The 22,178-nt window shown below is 44.0% G+C and overlaps 1 long non-coding RNA gene across 1 annotated transcript in view; it reads left to right on the plus strand.

Annotated features, from left to right (window-relative positions):
* Positions 1-22,178, plus strand: part of LOC137647323 (uncharacterized) — a 151,762-nt gene that overhangs the window by 24,903 nt on the left and 104,681 nt on the right. The window contains exon 2 of the long non-coding RNA XR_011045582.1: positions 6,717-6,872. This is a non-coding gene — a long non-coding RNA (uncharacterized lncRNA). The remainder of the gene's footprint in view (positions 1-6,716; positions 6,873-22,178) is intronic.

The raw sequence follows: 22,178 nt of genomic DNA on the forward strand, positions 1-22,178 counted from the left end.
TGAGCGTCAACCACCGCAGTCTAGAGTTGTTTTGACTGCTCAGACTAGGCAGTCAAAACAGTCTCGTGTAGACGCCGAGCGTCCTCACGCACCTGTTGTTGTTGACAGTTCACAGACTGTTAAGCAGTTACATGACGTTGCGTCCTGGTCCGCTACTAATGCACCAGTGCGTGTGGACGCTGCGTGTCAAGCATTGCCAACCCCTTTGCTTGTTTCTCAGCAGTTGTCAGATGAGGATCCTTCAGATGAGGACGTTGCTGACCCTCAGCATGATGATCATCCTTCGGATGTAGACGAACCCAGAACAGTTCCTCCATCAATGGACTTTAAGAAAGTCATGTTAATTTTTAAGGAGTTGTTTCCCGATCACTTCGTCGCTGTTGCGCCTCGTTCGCCGCCGTCTGAGTTTGTTCTAGGCGTACCTGCTAACATGCCAGCCTTTACAAAACTTGTGCTCTCTCGCTCTTCCAAGAGAGCTTTACGGCTTTTAGGCGACTGGTTGGAAACCAAGAGGAGTTTGGGGAAGACGGCCTTTGCCTTCCCTCCGTCTAAACTCTCGTCTAGATCGAGCGTCTGGTATGCCACGGGAGAAGTTCTCGGCTTGGGAGTCCCTGCCTCTGCCCAGGGCGACTTCTCAAGCCTTGTAGACTCTCCCCGCCGCCTAGCCATGAGACGCTCGAAGATTAGTTGGTCCTCCTCGGACCTTGACCATCTGCTGAAAGGCATTTACAGAGCCTTTGAAGTTTTCAACTTCCTTGACTGGTGTTTGGGAGCCTTAAGTAGGAAAATCTCATCGGCTGATAGAGATGTCTCCTTACTGATTATGTCCTGTATGGATAAAGCCATCCGCGATGGTTCCAATGAGCTCTCCTCCTCTTTTACGTCGGGAGTCCTAAAGAAGCGAGAGTCCCTTTGCTCTTTTCTGTCGGCAGGAGTTACTCCCTGTCAGAGATCTGAACTGCTCTTTGCTCCCTTATCAAAGTTTTTGTTCCCGCAACAATTGGTTAAGGACATAGCTTCTTCACTCGTGCAGAAGGACACCCATGACTTGGTTGCGTCCTCTGCTCGCAAAGGGACTCCTTCGACATCCTTTTCTGCAAGACCTAGGATAGACACTCCGGCGTCCAGATTTATTACGCCCTTTCGTGGCAGAGCTCCCAGCAGGGGAAGTACTCGTGCCGAGGGAAAGAGAGGAAAGAAGAGAGGAGCCAAGTCCTCACGTGGCAGAGTCAGACTGCCCGCAGCCTCAGACAGCAGTAGGAGCCAGACTGAAGAACTTCTGGCAAGCCTGGGAGAAGAGGGGCGCAGACCAACAATCTGTGAGGTTGCTCAGAGAGGGGTACAAAATTCCATTTGTACGCAAACCTCCTCTAGCGACTTCCCCCATCGACCTCTCTCCCAGGTACCGAGAGGAGTCAAAGAGACAAGCCCTGAACCTAGAAGTGTTTCTTTTGCTAGAGAAGGGAGCGGTGGTGAAAGTCTCGAACCTTCAATCACCGGGGTTTTACAACCGTCTCTTCCTAGTACCGAAGAAGACAGGAGGTTGGAGACCGGTGCTAGACGTCAGTGCACTCAACGTCTTTGTTACGAAGACAAAGTTCACCATGGAGACCACGAAATCAGTCTTAGCAGCGGTCAGAAAGGGAGACTGGATGGTCTCTCTCGACCTAAGAGACGCATACTTCCACATCCCCATACACCCAGATTCCCAACCTTTTCTGAGGTTTGTTTTCAACAATGTGGTATACCAGTTTCGGGCCCTGTGCTTTGGCCTAAGTCCTGCTCCTCTCGTGTTTACGAGGCTTATGAGGAATGTAGCAAAATTCCTCCATTTATCGGGAATCCGAGCCTCCCTGTACTTGGACGACTGGCTTCTCAGAGCCTCGTCCAGTCATCGCTGTCTGCAGGATCTTCATTGGACATTGGATCTGACCAAGGAATTGGGACTTTTGGTCAACCTAGAAAAGTCCCAGCTGATTCCATCCCAAACTATACTGTATTTAGGGATGGAGATTCGCAGTCCAGTTTTTCGGGCTTTTCCGTCTGCCCCCCGAATAGAGCAAGCCCTGCTCAAAGTCCAACTGATGTTGAAGAGAGAACGATGCTCAGTCAGGAATTGGATGAGTCTAGTAGGAACTCTATCATCCCTGGAGCAGTTTGTCTCGCTAGGAAGGCTACACCTTCGACCTCTCCAGTTCCATCTAGCTTTTCACTGGAAAAAGGACAAGACGTTAGAGACGGTCTCAATCCCGATCTCCGAACCAGTAAAGGCATGCCTGAATTGGTGGAACGACAATATCAGTCTGAGAGAGGGACTTTCCCTAGCAGTTCAGAACCCAAACCACGTACTATTCTCAGACGCGTCGGATTTGGGTTGGGGTGCGACCCTGGACGGTCGGGAATGCTCAGGTCTGTGGACCTCAAGTCAGAGGAGCATGCACATCAACGGCAAGGAGCTTTTGGCAGTCCACCTGGCCTTGATGAACTTCGAGAGTCTCCTTCGAAACAAAGTGGTAGAGATCAACTCCGACAATACCACAGCCTTGGCATACATTTCCAAGCAAGGAGGCACCCACTCCCTGACGCTGTACGAGATCGCAAGGGACCTGCTCATTTGGTCAAGAGATCGAGGCATCTCCCTGTTAACGAGGTTTATCCAGGGCGACTTGAACGTCTTAGCAGACTGCCTCAGTCGGAGGGGTCAGGTAATTCCTACGGAATGGACCCTCCACAAGGACGTGTGCAAGAGTCTTTGGGCAACTTGGGGTCAACCCACCATAGACCTCTTTGCAACCTCGATGACCAAGAGACTTCCAATCTATTGCTCTCCAGTCCCAGACCCAGCAGCAATACACATAGACGCATTTCTTCTAGATTGGTCTCATCTGGACCTATATGCATTCCCACCATTCAAGATTGTCAACAAGGTACTGCAGAAGTTCGCCTCTCACGAAGGGACAAGGTTGACGTTAGTTGCTCCCCTCTGGCCCGCGAGAGAACTGTTCACCGAGGTACTTCGATGGCTGGTAGACTTTCCAAGGAGTCTTCCTCTAAGAGTAGATCTGTTATGTCAGCCCCACGTAAAGAATGTACACCAAAGCCTCCCCGCTCTTCGTCTGACTGCCTTCAGACTATCGAAAGACTCTCTAGAGCTCGAGGCTTTTCGAAGGAGGCAGCCGGTGCGATTGCAAGAGCGAGGAGAGCTTCTACCATTAGAGTATACCAGTCGAAGTGGGAAGTCTTCCGAGACTGGTGCAAGTCAGCATCTGTATCCTCGTCCAGTACCTCTGTAGCCCAAATCGCTGATTTTCTCTTACACCTGAGAAAAGTTCGCTCCCTTTCAGCTACCACGATCAAGGGCTACAGGAGCATGTTGGCTTCGGTCTTTCGGCATAGAGGCTTAGATCTTTCCAACAATAAAGATCTACAAGATCTCCTTAAGTCTTTTGAAACCTCTAAGGAACGTCGTTTGGCTACTCCCGGATGGAACTTAGACGTGGTCCTAAGGTTCCTCATGTCAGACAGGTTTGAGCCATTACTTTCAGCCTCCCTGAAGGATCTCACTCTTAACCCTTTTACCCCCACCATAAGGTTAAATTTCGAGCACATTTTGCTATATAATTTTTTTTAAAATTGCTCTAAAAAGCTTAATTTTTGTCCTAGAGAGGTCAGGTTGGTCTCATTCTTTTGGAAAATGCCTGAAGTTTCTCATAAAATTATCAAAAAAAGGTAAAAATATGTAATTAACAGTGTTTTGCAAGAACGTACCGGTACGTCCTTTGGGGGTGAAAGGGTTAAGACACTTTTCCTGGTGTGCTTGGCCTCGGCTAAAAGAGTCGGTGAACTTCATGCCTTCAGTAAGAACATCGGCTTTTCTACAGAAAAAGCCACTTGTTCTCTTCAACTTGGTTTCCTGGCCAAAAATGAACTGCCTTCTCGTCCTTGGCCTAAATCTTTTGATATTCCTTGCTTATCAGAGATCGTAGGCAACGAACTGGAAAGAGTGTTATGTCCCGTTAGAGCTCTTAAGTTCTATTTAGCTCGTACTAAGCCATTACGAGGTAAATCTGAAGCGTTATGGTGTTCGGTTAAGAAACCATCCTTACCTATGTCAAAGAATGCTTTGTCATATTTTATCAGATTTTTAATACGAGAAGCTCATTCCCACTTGAATGAGGAAGACCAATCTTTGCTTAAGGTTAAGACGCACGAAATTAGAGCTATAGCAACCTCCGTGGCCTTCAAGCAAAATAGATCTCTGCAAAGTATCATGGACGCGACTTTTTGGAGAAGCAAGTCAGTGTTCACGTCATTTTACTTGAAAGATGTCCAGACTCTTTACGAGGACTGCTACACACTGGGTCCATTCGTTGCAGCGAGTGCAGTAGTGGGTGAGGGTTCTACCACTACACTTCCCTAATTCCAATATCCTTTTTAATCTGTCTCTTGAAATGTTTTTAATATTGTTTTTTATGGGTTGTACGGAAGGCTAAGAAGCCTTTCGCATCCTGGTTGATTTGGCGGGTGGTCAAAGTCATTTCTTGAGAGCGCCCAGATTAGGGGTTTGATGAGGTCCTGTTAGTATGGGTTGCAACCCTTCATACTTCAGCTCCTGGGAGTCTTTCAGCATCCTAAGAGGATCGCTGGGCTTCGTGAGGAAGACAGACTTACAAGGCAGAGTAATCGTCTAAGTCAACTTCCTTACCAGGTACCTATATATTTTGGTTTTGTTATATTGATAACTGTCAAAAACTCTTAGCATATACGCTGTAAACTTAATTAACTCTGGTCTCCACCCACCGCCTTGGGTGTGAATCAGCTATTATATATTCACCGGCTAAGTTAAATATTTAAAAATTATATTTTAATTATAAAATAAATTTTTGAATATACTTACCCGGTGAATATATAAATTAAAGGCCCTCCCTTCCTCCCCAATAGAGACGCAGCGGGACGAGAAGAATTGAAGGGTTTGTTTACATGCAGGAGTGGTATCTGGCCGATAGTTGGCGCTGGTAGGCACACCCGCAACCTTCATAGCGATCGCTCGCGAGTTTTTGAGTGTGTTTTCTGTCGAGCCGCTGAGCAGCAGCAATTTATATATTCACCGGGTAAGTATATTCAAAAATTTATTTTAAATAAAATATCATTTTACTGAAAGGGAATTTGATTCCACACTTGCTGATTACAACAATACAGCCCCTGGTCTCAATGGAATTCCATATGCAATGATCAAACATGTACCTGTTAATACCAAGTTATTTATTTTGAGTATCATTAACAGAATTTGGCATGATCATAGGTATCCAAGTGTTTGGGAACTAGCCATTATTTTAGCCTTTTTAAATCCGGGAAGGATAAGTTTTTAGCAGCAAACTACCAACCAATTGCATTGACATGTTGCTTATGTAAGATCATGGAGAAGATGGCCAATGCAAGACTGGTGTAGTACCTGGAGAAGAAGTGTATTTTATCACCTATCCAGTGTGGATTTAGGAAAATGCATTCAACAACAGATGTGTTGATTAGACTTGAGTCCTCTATTTGTGAAGCCTTTGCGTCCAAACTGCACCATGTGACGGTCTTTTTTTTACCTTAAAAAAGCATATGATACTGCATGTAGATATGGTATTCTTAAAACCGTTCATAATCTGGGATTACAAAGAGAGCTATCGTTGTTCATTCAATCATTCATTTCACATAGATTTTTTCAAGTGAGAGTGGGGGAAACTCTATCGGAGAGAAAATATCAGGAAGAAGGAGTTCCACAGGGTAGTGTGCTAAGTGTAACCCTATTTGCACTAGCAATTAATGGGCTATCCTCTGTCATTCCTCAAGATATTCTCTCAACACTATTTGTAGATGATCTCTCCCTATCATTTGCTGGATCTAGAATGTTGATGATTGAGAGAAAACTAAAATTCTCAATTGTGAAAATTATTCAGTGGGCTGATATGAATGGATTGAAGTTTTAAACAAGCAAAATTACTGTTGTCCATTTCTGTCGTATTCAGGGAATACATCCAGACTCGGATATATACATGAAAGGTTAACGGATCCCATGTGTAAGCAAAGCTAGTTTTTTAGGATTGATATTTTATTGTAGGCTTACATGGGTTCCTCAATTAAAGGCATTAAAAGCTAAATGCCCTGAGGCTCTGAATCTTTTAAAAGTATTGTCCCAAACATCTTGGGGGCAGACTGAAAAACTCTTTTAGAATTATACAAGTCCTGCTTGCAATCAAAAAATGATCAGAATAGACAAGTGTGTGTGTGAGAGAGCTGGTCGGGCTCCCCCTCCTACCCCTTACCACTAACCAGCGGTAGGGTAGTTTCACCTTGCTAAAAAGTCTGATGGCTAGTTTCAGCTTTGCTGAAAGGATAATTTCTATAAATAACTTCAAATTTGTATCAGTTAGGAAATTTAAAAATTATTTCTAAATTTGTCATTTTAGAACATTACTGAATAGCTAACTTTCTGTAATTAATTATTACTGTAATTAATTATTACTGTAAAGTGTATTAAAGAAAAAGCTTGTAGTGCTAGAAATTTAACTCAGGTTTAGTAGGTAAAAGCAGATTATCCTGACCATGGGAGGTGGTATTCTTAAAGAATAATTACAATACCGAAAAGGTTGGTATCATTGGTATGTTACTTGTAATTGCTTTGGATTGTGTATTAATTTTATTCTTTTCTTCCTTTTATGATGTTTTAGTGCGAGAGAATCAAGTGATGTATCAAGGAGTGATGGTCCTGGTCCTAGAGCATTCGCTTGTAAAAGTATGTTTGACATACGGGAAAACCAGAAGAATACTGTAGTGGCCTCATATCTGTAGATTGGAAGTTAACTCTAGGAACTACAAAATTTATGGTAAGAATTGATATCCCGAGAGCTGTAATTAAATTAAATTGTCACGAATTTATCAGTGATGATAATATATGAGGTGACTTAGGTTTTATACACAAGTTTGTATCTGCAAATTTCCTTGAATTAATTGACTGCTGTATTGAGCCTAGTTTTATAGTAAAATTTAGATACATAAATGCATAGGCTATATGTAATCAGTTTTTCTTTATCATTAATGTTAGCTGGATAGGTTCAACACTGGTATACCAAATTGTGCAATCATGGAATTCAACACTCGTTATATTTCCTCTTGAGATCATATTGAAATAATTTGAGATACCTTGGATGTGGTAAAAGGCATTGTGTTAAGGCAGAAATCTGTTCAAGGGTTGTTTCACATCCCAATGATGACATTCAGGATTTTTACTTTACTGTTGCAAAAACTATACAGTAATGCACCATGTGTGCTTTATGATGTTCTTGTATGCATATAAACTTATTGGATGGGTTACCTTATTTCTAAATGCACAACAGACCTGATAAAAAAATGGATAGGAAGTAAGAAATGGAAAACAACCAAAGAGGAAGTGATAAGATTTTTCCTGAAAGTTGGAGTTCAAGTTCAATTATGGAGCATAGGGATTAGCTTTTCATCAGCACCTCCATACTAGTATGATACAATTCTTGTATGAAAATTGAGAGACTCTAATTCACGGAGGCAAAGAAACTAGATATATTTTTGTATAAATCCATTTTTGGGCTCAGCCATGTCGTCCTGATGGAAGGTTCCTTTAGGCAGCTTTCTAAGGGATATTTGGCTACAGTGATAATCCCAGAGAATTGACCACAGGTCTCCAGAATTCTAACTCCTGGCGCGAGTATCCTTAATATAACTCTTACGGATATCGCATAATATCAGGGGACATATTTCTTGATATGACACATAGCAATCTTCACCCCGAATAGAGTTTTCGCTTTGAGGGGGAAGAGTGGCGAAAATGAAGGGGAGCCGTTATCAAGGTTACCCGGTGGATCCCCTCCCGGTACCACCCCGGCGAACTATTCCTTTTGTAGTAGCTAATTAAGCACGGTGTTTCTCCCGTTCGCTGTCGGTGTTGTTACTATTATAAGGATTATTACCATGCAATCTCCAGCATCTTCATCCTCTGGAAAGTTGAGTATTTAATCTTTCCTGCGTATAATTTTTGGCTCCCTTCTCACAGTTAAATTAGTATAATTTAGATGTGTTTAGTGGAGCAGAGCCATCACCGGAGGCGGGAATTTTGGACCGCTGTCGTACGCCATAAATGCTTTATTTAGTTAGTAGTACGACGTCCCCGGTATTTAGCTATAATGAAATCCTAGCTATTTAGGAAAATTATACTAGTGAAGATAAGATTTACACATGTAATATTTCTTCTTCTGATAAAACACGTTTCGATAGTATACGTTAGGGCCTCGGTGATATAGCATAGCCGAGATCCTGACTCGAGTTAGGCTAGCCTAACGCGTTTTAGTATACTTTAGTAACGTTATCACAGTTTATCCTTACGTATCGTTTTATTAATTCAATTGGAGATAAAACATCTAGAATTACCATCATAATTCGATCCTCGTCTCTTTTAGAGAAATAGGCTAAACCCTTCCTTCCCTCTGAGTGCCGCCATTAGGCGGCAACCCTATCTTTTGTCTTGCCATAGAGTAGTAGTAGTGTATTCCGGCTTGACTGAGATAGTGTTTCTGTCCATCCTTTTTGCCGGTGAGTATTCCGGCTTTGAAATACGACAGTAACTCAGAGTATTCAGTCTTGTTGTCGGCAACACTAGTCCACAACTGAAAGTGGTAGTACAGTTGCCGCAACCTTTCTCCCTTGTGGACTAGAAGACATGTCTTATACACGGCAATGTCTTAGGCTAAGGAATCGTTATTCCTCTGCCGCCCAAGACGGCACCGGCATAGGAAACTATGTTTCCTTGATTTGCAGCCGAAAGCAGGAGGCATACCTGCCGCCTTCTTTTTATGCAAAATTTAAGACCCGTTCCCTTTCCCCTTCTGTCCTTCAGTGACGGCTACAATCTCCCCGTTTTCCGGGCTGATTACGATGTCGGCCGGGCTCCTACAAAGGTGGTTTATTGCCGCTTCGACCTTCCCCCAAACAGAAGCAAGGCTCCGGGAAAGGTTGAGCCGGCCATGACGGCTGCCGGTGGACAATCCATTACAACTTTGAGTATTCTTCAGTCCTTCCTTGGACTGCCATCCACAAACCCTGTAACCGGCAGTGCAGCCGGCAAGAGATATTGTGGTTGGATGGAAGCTAGAATTATTACATTCTCTCCCCTTCCATTTGAATCTTCATTCTGGAAAGAAGGCCGTAGAGACAGTAGTCCCTACAACCCTAATTATTGTACTAAACTATAATAATACGGTAGTCCTTCTCTCCATTCTTTCTCTCTCTCTCTACTGGCTAGTGCTGCAGGTACTAGCCTAGTCCGGTAGTATACCAGCAGAACTACAGTATAAGATTATACAGTAGCCAGTATTCCTGCAGTATAGCAAATACAGCAGTTAGAAAACTACAGTATATAACATACAGTAGTATGATTTTCCAACATACTCTGTGTATCCTTTCACAGGCCATTGTTGAGACCGCTAAGCAAATGTTGAGGTTAAGCATTCCCTCAACATTCTGATGTATCCTAGATCATCAGAACACAAAAACTTTTACCCTACAGTATTAATATTTCGCTTGTGGGGGAGTTAGTGCTAGTATACAGTGACTCTAGCTCTAAGTACTAGAGCTATTCAACCCTGTATTTCCCTGATAAGGAAATTTTAAAATATTAATATTGAGGGAGATCATAGCAATTGCCTGAACAGTAGAACAGATATGTGTCTGTCCTATTTCCTTTCTAGCTTACTGTCCTAAGCTATAATTATAATAGTAAGAATTACTATTAATGCAAGGGAATATATTTATCAGTATGATAAATTACCCCATACTCATTTCACTCTTTTCTCTCCTTACAGGAGGCGGCCAAGGTGAAGTGCGCGGTTATGTACTGCAACCACAAAAGTAGGGACTTTTGTGGCCACAAGATATGCAAGTCTCATGCCCCCCTGCTCCATTGCAACTGAAACCCTGAGGTATTGTGACCCGATAGGTTGCACCTTCTGCTCGGCCTTGATGTCCGAGGGTTTCGGTGATCCCAAGACGGCGGAGTCGAGGGATACTACGAGGGAAACACTTCGAAAGTGGATAAGAGGGTTCCAGAAGAACTCTCCGGGACCTTACCTACTAAACGAAACAATGAGAAGCCTTCTGTTCCCTAAGGCAACATGCGACGCGGTTTTGCCTCGGGTACAGGTCAAGCCTCCCTTCGTACAACTGACGATAGAGGCTGACATTAACAAGGCTTTGGAAGGCATGGACATCCATCAGGAAAGGATGTCAGAAGTGTCCTCGGACACCGAAAAGGATCTCCTTCAAGAAGACCCTGAAGAAGAGGTGGCCCAGCCACCCAAGGAGGAAGAAGGATCAGGAGCGACAGAGATAGAAGTCCCTCTACTGTCTGTCACACTATGTCAACCTCTTCGGCCCCAACCCCTCAACCAGACCCGCTGTTCATGGCGCAGATCCAAATGATGATAGAAGCTATGCACAAGGAACAGCAAGAGATGAGAAGGGAAGTCAGGGAAGCACACCGCGCAGCCGCTTTTAGCGGCTCCCACAAGTGGCCCAGAGTCTCTGACTTACCCCAATGCTCCGAAATCAACCCCTGGAGGTATGCGGAGTTCATGCCCATGATGAATGGGAAACTCTACGTCTCGGAGAAGATGGGGCCATACCCCTCGACGATCTCCAATTCTGGCCGAACTTTGCGGCTTACCCGGAGTACTTCGTCAGGTTGAAGAACGAACCTGCATCTAAAGAAGAGACGGAACCTAAGTAGGTCATGGTCTTCGATTATGTCAAGGCACAGGCTCTCTTGACGAGTACCCTGAAGAAAGCAGGCTATACGAACTCGAAGGTTTATGCTTTGAGCAAGAGCCACCCTACCTTCCTTGCTCCTTCCTCCAGAGCTTTTCCCTTCACGGCTAAAGCTCTCCACTGCGTATTAAAAGCAGTTGATCCGGGCAAACCATGCCCTACGCTTGAGGAATGTAAACCATTGTCTCTAGCTCTGCCTACGGGCGAGAAGGACTGGAACGAGGTCCATCTAACCTTCTCAATCTCGAAACTAGATCCAGATATTGCAGGACAGAAGTTCAACGAGAACCTTCCGAAGTTTGTCGGACTTTCTCCTGCGAAGAGAACAGGAGACAAAAGAGAGACTAGCTGCCTCTCTGTCTCTCCAGAACTGCATGCAGATGTGTGCAGGCATTTCAAGTACTGTACCCCAGATATGTACACGGTCATAGCCAAGATGCACATGGCTACCCTAGTGAAGGACATGTATGTTTTCGTGAAGGCCAGGAGGGCCGGTAGAGAGTACGTGTTTGCCAATACAACGGTCAAACATGAACCGAGGAAGTTGATTACTTCATGTATCTGGGGCAAGGACATCTTTCCAAAGGAAGCAGTCCAAGAGGTAGTTGCTAAAGCCACCACGGAGAATAGGAACCTTCTCCAAAAGTGGGCATGTCTTCCAAAAGGAAATCATCCTCGGACACTAGTCCCCAACCCAAGAACAGGAAGACGAAGAAGCCACAAGTGTCTCATAGACCTGCGCAGCATCCCACTGTTACCATGACCACAGTTCCCCAAATGGTTGCCCAGCCGCAAACCATATTCCAGATGGTGCCTCAGCATTTAGAAGCCCAGTCACCAGCCCTTAACCCAGGCTTTGAGAGGCACACCACTACCTTTTGCCCTAGAGGTAGAGGATCTAGGGGAGGTTCCTCAAGGAACCCCTCAAGGGGTAGAGGAGGACGTGGTCAGGGTAGCAAACCCTCCGGATAATCTAAGCAATGAGATGCTCTAGGTAGGAGGAAGACACTTCCACTTTCGGGATCGTTGGACCTTCGATCCCTGGGCCCACAGCCTAATCAAGAATGGACTAGGGTGGAAGAATATACCTTAGAACTCTTGAACAAAAAGGTCATAAGGAAAGCGAAGTCCATCAAATTCCAGGGAAGGCTGTTTTGTGTTCACAAGAAGGACTCGGACAAACTCAGAGTCATTCTAGATATTGAGAACAAGTTCCGGATGTTAACCTTACAACACATAAGGACCCTGTTACCGAAAGGGGCGTACACAGTCTCAATAGACCTGGCAGATGCTTACTGGCACCTTCCAGTCAGCTGTCCCCTCTCCTACCTAGGATTCAAGCTACAGAAGACAAATTATGTCTTCACAGCCATGCCCTTCGGACTAAACATAGCCCCAAGGATATTCACAAAACTTGCGGACACAGTCGTACAGCAGCTACGCTTAGAAGGCATTCAGGTAGCTGCATACCTGGACGACAGGCTGGTATGGGCAGCGTCTAAGCAGCCACGAAGGTGATCCAGTTCCTGGACCATCTGGGCTTCAAGATTAACTACAAGAAGTCTCGCCTCTCTCCAGCTCAAGAGTTTCAATGGTTGGGAATCCATTGGAACTTTCAGTCTTACCGCCTCTCCATTCCACCGAAGAAGAGGAGAGAGATTGCGGGTTCTGTCAAGAGACTACTGAAATTCAACAAGATTTCAAGATGCCAACAGGAAAGAGTACTGGGCTCTCTCCAGTTCACAGCAGTAACAGACCCAGTGCTGAGAGCACAACTGAAGGATGCGTCGGGAGTCTGGAGAAGATACGCATCAAACGCTCGAAGAGATCAACAGAGATCGTCACTGACTTTACTGCGATCGCTTCTGAGGCCGTGGTCGAAGGTCAAGAGCCTAGCAAGGACAATTCCCTTACAACCACCTCAACCGTCAGTAGTCATCCACACGGATGCCTCACCGGAAGGATGGGGAGGTCATTCCCAGCAAAGGAAAGTACAAGGGAACTGGTCAGACCAGTTCAAAACCTTTCACATCAATATTCTGGAAGCCATGGCAGTCTTCCTAACGTTGAAGAAACTATCCCCTCACAGATCAGCCCACGTCAAGTTGGTCCTGGACAGCGAGGTGATAGTGAAATGTCTGAACCGACGAGGCTCGAGATCGCCCCATATCAATCACGTGATGTTGGCCATCTTTCGCTTGGCAAGAAAGAAAAGATTGCATTTATCAGCAGTTCACCTACAAGGGTTCCTCAATGTGACGGCGGACGCTCTATCCAGGCGAAAACTGATAAAGTCAGAATGGTCCCTAGACGCAGACTCATTCTCCTTCATCCTGGAAAAAGTCCCAGAACTGCAGATCGATCTCTTCGCAACGAGCGACAACAAGAAACTACCTCGATATGTAGCCCCATACGAGAACCCTCGGGCAGAAGCGACGGACACCATGTCCCTCGATTGGAACAGATGGAATCATATCTACCTGTTCCTTCCAACAAATCTCCTGCTGAAGGTCCTCAAGAAGCTGAGATCCTTCAAGGGGACAGCAGCAGTAGTGGCCCCCAAATGGCCCAAGAGCAATTGGTTCCCTCTAGTGATAGAACTGAAGCTGAGGCTGTTTCCTCTACGGAACCCAGTTCTATCCCAACTGGTTCAGAAGTCGATTGTCTATGCTTCATCATTGAGAACCCAAAACCTACATCTCATGATTTTCTCGCCCTAGCAGCCAAGAAAAGGTTCGGGATCTCAAAAGACAACATCAACTTTATAGAAGAATACAAGTCAAAGTCAACCAGAAGACAATATGAATCATCTTGGAAGAAGTGGGTCTCCTTTGTCAAAGCAAACAGGCCGGCAGAAATCTAGATAGACTTCTGCCCGTCTTTCTTCATCCACCTTCATGAGCAAGGCCTGGCTTCCACCACGATAACTACATGTAAGTCAGCTTTGACTAGAACTCTTCTCTACGCCTTCCTGGTGGACCTGTCGAACGAAATCTTCAATAAGATTCCAAAAGCATGCGCTAGACTTAAACCAGCAACCCCTCCAAAGCCCATATCATGGTCCTTGGACAAAGTCTTGCATTACGCTTCGAACTTGAACAACGAAGATTGTACCCTAAAGGATCAAACACAGAAAGTGATATTCTTTTTTGCTATAGCCTCAGGGGCTAGAGTTAGTGAAATAGTGGCCCTATCTAGAGACGAGGGCCATATTCAGTTCGCAGAAGAGGGAGAACTGAATCTTTTTCCCGATCCTACCTTTCTTGCCAAAAACGAGCTTCCCACCAAGAGGTGGGGTCCTTGGAGAATATGCCCTCTGAAGGAAGATGTCTCTCTATGTCCGGTAGAGTGTCTTAAGGTCTATCTTCGAAGAACTTCAGACTTCAAGGAAGGACAGCTCCTCCGAAGCGAAACCTCAGGATTAAACTTATCACTAAAACAACTGAGGGCAAAACTCACCTACTGTACTTTATTCGCAGAGCAGATCCTGACAGTACACCCGCAGGTCATGATCCTAGAAAAATTGCTTCCTTGCTGAACTTCTTTCAGCATATGGACTTTGATAGACTCCGCTCATATACTGGTTGGAAATCCTCTAGAGTCTTTTAAAAACATTACGCGAAGCAAGTGCATGAAATAAAACACTTTTAAATATTAAACTTAGCCGGTGAATATATAAATAGCTGACGTCTCCGACGGTCAACAGATTCCAAAAACTCGCGAGCGATCGCCATGAAGGCTGCCGAGTGTGCCCACCAGCGCCGACTATCGGCCAGATACCGCATATACTTCTCAACCAAACCAGTTCTTCTCTGTCGGTGTTAAAGACAACACTGGTTCCGCTCGCACTTGACCTCGAGTTTTCTACCGATTGGTGAAGTACTTGGTTTTGGTTTTATTGCTTTCGCCGTGTTGGATTATTCAATACTATCTTCAAAAGAAATGCTTTTGAAAGGAGAGGAAAAGTTTTTGCCCTTGCTTTTTTAATCTCGCTCTGGTTTTTCCATAGAGAAAAGATGGCCGACCCTTCCCTCAGTGTACGGAAGTGTGTTAAAGGCTTTTAGTAATTATTTATCACTTTATAAATTATTGTTGATATTTATAGATTTACTGTACCTCTATATATTTTATATCTCACCCGCCTTTATTAGGCCTCTTCGATTAGCTTTCCATTTATACTAAACACCGAGATAAATTTTATGTTTTTGTTTATATGTGGCCTTTACCTATTCTTTGTAGGCGGTCCTGACTTGGAAAACGAAGTTAAATAACGTTGAGCCCATTCAACTTTTATTTTTGTTTAGATAAAAACAGTTGCTCTGTAAGAGTGACGAGATGAATATTTTTAGAAAATATTTTAAGAAATTTATTCTTTGAATAGTCTTCGTGCTGTTTTTCAAAGATGAACTAACGTTTGGTTTATTTATGCTACGCAGTTTGCGCTCTATCGTTACGATAGAGAAAGAGAGAATCACGGTTTCACTTTGCAGAAAGAGTAAATCGATTTTGACGTTTTGTTCATTCTTCTTTCAAACTGAAGTTTTTTAGATACTAATTTAAAGGAACATGTTAATTTTCAATTTCTTAGTCCTTTCAGTTTTATCCTTTAGTCAAATAACCTGTTATTGACGAAGAGTGAGTGAGCCATTCTCTTCTGAGTGACAAGAGAGAGAGAGAGAGAGAGAGAGAGAAAGAGAGAACGATCCGATCTTTATTCTCGTCCAAAGTCTCTGTACAAGGAGTTTGGGAGCGAGTAACGTTCTCGATTCAGATTTTTACTCTCGTCCCAAGTCTCTGTACGGGGAGAGAGGATAAAACGTTTTAGTTTTTATTCTCGTCCCAAGGCACTGTACGGTGAGAGATTGAAAACGTAGTCCTTAGTGAACTAGTTTTTAGTCTCATCCCCAGTCACTGATCTTTTTAACTTTATATATTTCTGTTTTATTCAATATATATGTATATGTTTATTGATTTTTGCATGTGTGTTTCATTTTGTACTAATGTGCTTACATTATACGACTTATTTCGCAATTCTAACCTTTTGATTTAAGGGAGAATTGCATGCTTCAGGTAGAAATCAGCTTTATTCATGTCTAATGTGAAATTATTAAAAAATGCGATATCAGTGAAGAAAGTGCAAAAAACATGTTTTGTGTTGCGGAGGGTTCGTTTGTTCGTGCTTGTCGCTTGCCTAGTCCGAGACCTCTTTCAGGCTCCCCTGCACCAGGGAGAAGGAATGTCGTAGGACCTAAGGGAGTGAGGGGTGTAAACCAACGAACAGACGTTCCCTCAAAGGTATCAGACGTTGCTCGTCAAGCACGTCCTTGCCATAAGACAGGAGAGACGAAGTTTCTCCTCGTCTTCCGATGATTCGTCTCTTTAAAAGCCTGGGCGTGAGGTTCCGAGACGGTTGAAACGTTTATTAGTTCCTTCAGAACAAGTTCAACGTCCTAGCTGTAGTCATCATGAGAGTCCCGTTCATAGCGATGACGTTCATGTACAGACGTTTCTGCCACAGACTCGATAGACACCGTAGACACAACGTGACGTCGAGTGTCAGTCACCGTAGTCACGATATAGCATCGATCAGCAGTCACCGCTGTTACTACGTGACGTTTGAACGTCAGCCACCGCAGTCACAGGTTGATCCGAAGTTAAGTGTTTTGCAAGATATGCTGTTAAAGCTTTCTTCTTTAATAGAAGCTTACGATCCTGTTCCTGTGCGAAAGGATCCTTTGCTTTTTGTACGTCACGGTTCTGGGATACGTGATTCGGGTCTTCAACCTTCTAAACGAGCTTTGTTACGCCACGCTGACGTTATCCCTAGTGACAGCTTTGCTGTTAAACGAGATGCGGAGCATAAATCTCGATGTAACTTTGATCGCTTTGAACGTCAGCCACCGCAGTCACAGCGTGACGTTGAGCTGCAGACACCGCAGACACTACATGACGTTGAGCGGTAGACACCGTAGACATGACGTGACGTCGAGGGTCAGTCATCGTAGTCACGATATAGCATCGAACAGCAGTCACCGCTGTTACTACGGGACGTTTGAACGTCAGTTACTTCTGTCACGACGTGTAGTAGAATAACATTCTCTGTAGTCACAACGTGACATTGACCCTCCAACGTTAACTTCTGTTCATATACAAGTTGATGTAGCCTGTCAGGCTTTTCCTTCACGTCATTCTGAATATAAATCTCTTTCTTGCAAGACTTTAGATTTATCAGATGATGTGCCTTCTGAAGAAGTTGATGACCCCCTTTCAACTAATGTACCTTTGGGGAGTCATTCAGAAGAGGAGTATCCTAGGGTGGTCCAACAATCCCTTGTTTTATAATTATGAATTTCTTTAGTGAAATTTTGTCCTACTTGTTTTGTAACGGCTGCTCCGCCGTCTGAGTTTACTCTTGGCATGACTTTCTTCGACTCCTACATTTACGAAGTCAGTTCTCTCTTGTTCTTCCAAGAGAGCCATGCTCTTACTGGGAGACTGGTTGGAATCCAGGAGAAGTTTAGTTAAGTCTGCTTTTGCTTTTCCTCCTTCTTAATTAGCTTCTCGCTCGAGCGTCTGGTGTGACACAGGAGAAGTTCTCGGCTTGGGAGTACCTGCCTCTGCCCAGGGAGACTTCTTAAGCCTAGTGGACTCTCCTCGTCGTTTAGCCATGAGACGCTCCAAGATTTTATGGTCTGCTTCAGAGCTAGACTATCTCCTGTTAGGAGTTTTTTTTTGAGCGTTTGAAGTATTTATTTGTTGGATTGGTCCCTGGGAGCCTTAAGTAAGAAGGTCTCTCCAGCTGTCAATGTATTGCTGTACAATTATGTCATGCATGAACAAGGCTATCAGGGATGGCTCCAATGATCTGGCAGCCACGTTCACTGCAGGAGTACTTAAGTTGTAAGTGTGCTCAATGTGTTCATTGTCAAGACAAAGTTCACGATGAAGACTACCAAATCTGTCTTGGCAGCAGTAAGGGAAGGCGACTGGATGGTCTCTCTCGACCTTCAGGATGCATACTTCCGCATCCCGATTCATCCAAACTTTCAACAACATCTGAGGTTTGTGGACGGGAAAGTAGTGTACCAATTTCGAGCCCTGTGCTTCGGCCTCATTCCTGCTCCTCTTGTTTTTACAAGGCTCTTGCAAAATGTAGCAAGCTTTCTACATTTTTTGAGGATTCAGAGCCTCCCTTTATTTTGACGACTGGCTAATCAGGGCGTCGTCAATAAATCGCTGTCTGGAGAGCCTCTAATGGACATTAGACCTAACCAAGGAGCTAGGTCTCATAGTGAACGTAGAGAAGTCGTAACTTACAGTACTCCATCCCAGACTATTCTTTATTTGGGAATGGAGATACAGTGTCGAATTTTTCGGGCCTTTTCGGTTCCCACAAGAATGGAACAAGCTCTGTTAAAAGTCCGTCACATGCAAGAGAAAAACAGTTGCTCTGTAAGAGTTTGAACGAGCCTCGTGGGAACTCTTTCATCGCTGGAGTAGTTTATCTCTCTGGGGAGACTCAACCTTTGCCCTCTCCAATTTCACCTAAACCATTGGAACAAGGAGAAGGGCTTAGAGAGTATCTCTTTCCCAATCTCCAACTCAGTCTAGACATGTCTGACTTGGTGGGACAGCAACATCAGACTTCGAGAAGGTCTTTCTCTTGCGATCAAGAACCCAAACCAAGTGTTGTATTCAGATGCATCGGATTTGGGTTAGGGACCTCCACTGGACAGTCTGGAATGCTCGGGTCTTTGGTCCACGGATCAGAAGGAACTCCATTTAAGGCAAGTAACACCTCTCGTTTGACGAGATTTGTGCAAGGAGAAATGAATGTCTTGGCGGACTGCCTCAGCAGAAGAGGACAAGTCATCTCCATGGAGTGGACGTTGCACAAGACTGTGTGCGAGAAGCTATGGATGACATGGGGTCAACCCACCATAGATCTTTTTGCGACTTCACGGACAGAGGCTCTCGACTTACTGCTTTCCAGTTCCAGATCCAGAGGCAGCCCACATAGACGCTTTCCTGCTGGACTGGTCTCACCTGGACGTTTATGCCTTTCCACCTTTCAAGATCCTAAACAAGGTGCTGCAGAAGTTCACCTCTCACGAAGGGACCAGGTTGACGTTGGTTGCTCCCCTCTGGCCCGCGAGAGAGTGGTTCACAGAGGTACTTCTATGGCTGGTAGACGTTCCAAGAAGTCTGCCGTTGCGGATGGATCTCTTGCGACAGCCTCACGTAAAGAGATTTCATTAAAGCCTCCCCACGCTTCGTCTAACTGCCTTCAGACTATCGAAAGACTCTTGAGCTCGAGGGTTTTCGAAGGAGGCAGCTAGAGCGATCGCGAGGGCTAGAAGATCCTCTACCATCAGGATCTATCAGTCGAAATGGGAGGTATTTAGAGACTGGTGCAAGTCCTCCTCTATTTCCTCTTCCAGTGCCTCTGTAGCGCAGATTGCGGATTTTCTGCTTTATCTGAGAAACGGTCGCTCCCTCTCTGCATCCACCATTAAAGGCTACAGAAGCATGTTAGCTTCTGTTTTCAGGCATAGGGGTTTGGATCTTTCTAATAACAAAGATCTCCAAGACCTGCTTAAGTCTTTCGAGACTTCCAAGGAGCATCATATTTCGACTCCTGCTTGGAACTTGGACGTGGTCCTACAGTTCCTTATGTCAGACAGGTTTGAACCATTAAATTCAGCCTCCCTGAAGGATCTTACCCTCAAGACACTTTTTTTGGTGAGCTTGGCTTCGGCTAAAAGGGTTAGTGAGATACATGCTTTTAGCAAGAACAACGGCTTCTCCACTAATAAAGCAGTATGTGCTCTTCAACTTGGTTTTTTGGCCAAGAATGAACTTCCGTCTCGTCCTTGGCCTAAATCATTTGAAATCCCCAGTCTTTCTGAGATTGTGGGGAATGAAATTGAAAGAGTGCTGTGCCCCGTTAGAGCTCTTAAATTTTATTTATCCAGAACTAAACCGCTACGAGGTTGTTCAGAGGCTTTATGGTGCTCCGTTAAAAAGCCCTCTTTGCCCATGTCTAAGAATGCGTGGTCTTATTTTATTAGACTTTTGATTCGGGAGGCACACTCTCATTTAAGTGAGAAGGATCGTAATTTACTTAAAGTCAAGGCTCATGAAGTTAGAGCGATACCAACTTCAGTAGCGTTTAAGCAAAATAGATCCATTAAAAGTATTATGGACGCGACCTTTTGGAGAAGCAAGTCGGTATTCGCTTCATATTACTTGAAAGATGTCCAGACTCTTTATGAGGACTGCTACACACTGGGACCATTCGTAGCAGCGAGTGTAGTAGTGGGTGAAGGCTCTACCACTACATTCCCTTAATCCCAATATCCTTTTAATCTTCTCTTGAAATTTTTAATCTTATTTTGGGTTGTACGGGAGACTAAGAAGTCTTTCGCAATCTTTTTGATTTGGCGGGTGGTCAAAATATTGTTTCTTGAGAGCGCCCAGATTAAGGGTATTGATGAGGTCCTGTTATAGGGGTGTTCACCCTGGATATAGCAGCTCCTGGGAGTCTTTCAGCATCCTAAGAGGATCGCTGGGCTTCGTGAGGATAGCTGACTAATGAGGCAGAGTAATTATCAGAGTCAGCTTCCTTACCAGGTACCTATACTTAAGTTTGTTTTTTGAATAGTTGTCAAAAACTCTTGAGCATATACGCCTTTATTGTTTTAATACTGGTCTCTACCCACCACCATGGGTGTGAATCAGCTATTTATATATTCACCGGCTAAGTTTAATATTTAAAAATGATATTTTCATTATAAAATAAATTTTTGAATATACTTACCCGGTGAATATATAATATTAAAGGCCCTCCCTTCCTCCCCGATAGAGACCCTACAGACTGAGAAGAACTGGTTTGGTTGAGAAGTATATGCGGTATCTGGCCGATAGTCGGCGCTGGTGGGCACACCCGGCAGCCTTCATGGCGATCGCTCGCGAGTTTTTGGAATCTGTCGACCGTCGGAGACGTCAGCTATTTATATATTCACCGGGTAAGTATATTCAAAAATTTATTTCATAATGAAAATATCATTTTGTGGTGGCAGCAGGTAGTGTTATAAAACCTGTTGTCTAGTGCTGCGATGAACAGTGGACTTTTTGGGACTTAACAGTAAACCGGGTGAACAGGTATTAGCATCTTTTAGTGTAATACAGTACCCTTTATTGGAGATCACTATAGTGAATCTTAGACTGTTCTATATAGGTGTAGAATCTAACCAATAACACCAGTGCCGTGTGAACATTTGTACACAGTGTTAAAACATATCCAACATCTAAGTGAAATCAATCTAATAATTTCACAATACTGAGTGGCACCTGTGATTTACTAATATATGTATTTCTTCCCCTACAGGATATAAATATACTGTATATATACCTTGAAGATCTTGATTTGTTAAAGATTCTATTTATACATTCGTTGTTGTGTTTACTTTTGTTTATACAAATAAATACATGAGATGTATTTGCGTCTTATTCGCCCTACATGAGATCGAATAAATATTCCAGAGCCTTTTATTCCTAAAAGTAAAAATACTTGACAGTATACCTGTGTAAGAAGAACCTGCCAATCGCTAAAATGTTCCACCTTGTGCCTACGAATATAACGTTATTTGGATATGACAAATAACGGTAATGTCATTTATACATTTGGTCTGGGAGACCATATAAGAATCTGAGTCAAGGTAAAGGCACTTATACAAACCCACAGATATAGTACTTTCAAGTAATTCTCTGGTAAACTTCCATTAGGATGACATGGCTGAGCCCAAAAAACAGATTTTGAGCAAAGTGAAAAATCTATTTTTGGGTGATATGGCCATGTCGTCCTGATGGACCCTCCCTCCTTTCTAAAAAGGAGTATACATCTATGTAACAAGTCCCCACCCAAAACTACTCTATCTGCGGCTATCCATGCTTAATTGCAACAAGGAATAGTTCGCTGGGGTGGTACCGGGAGGGGATCCGCCGGGTAACCTTGATAACGGCTCCCCTTTATTTTTGCCACTTCCCCCTCAAAGCGAAAACTCTATTCAGGGTGAAGATTGCTATGTGTCTAATCAAGAAATACGTCCCCTGATATGCGATATCCATAAGAGTTATATTAAGGATACTCACGCCAGGAGTTAGAATTCTGGAGACCTGTGGTCAATTCTCTGGGAGTATCACTGTAGCCAAATATCCCTCAGAAAGCTGTCTAAAGAAACCTTCCATCAGGAGGACATAGTCATATCACCCAAAAATAGATTTTTCGCTTTGCTCAAAATCCATTATTTGTTCCATAACTGGAATACAAACCTACACCA

Source organism: Palaemon carinicauda, chromosome 9 (assembly GCF_036898095.1).
Source record: "Palaemon carinicauda isolate YSFRI2023 chromosome 9, ASM3689809v2, whole genome shotgun sequence".
NCBI lineage: Eukaryota > Metazoa > Arthropoda > Malacostraca > Decapoda > Palaemonidae > Palaemon > Palaemon carinicauda.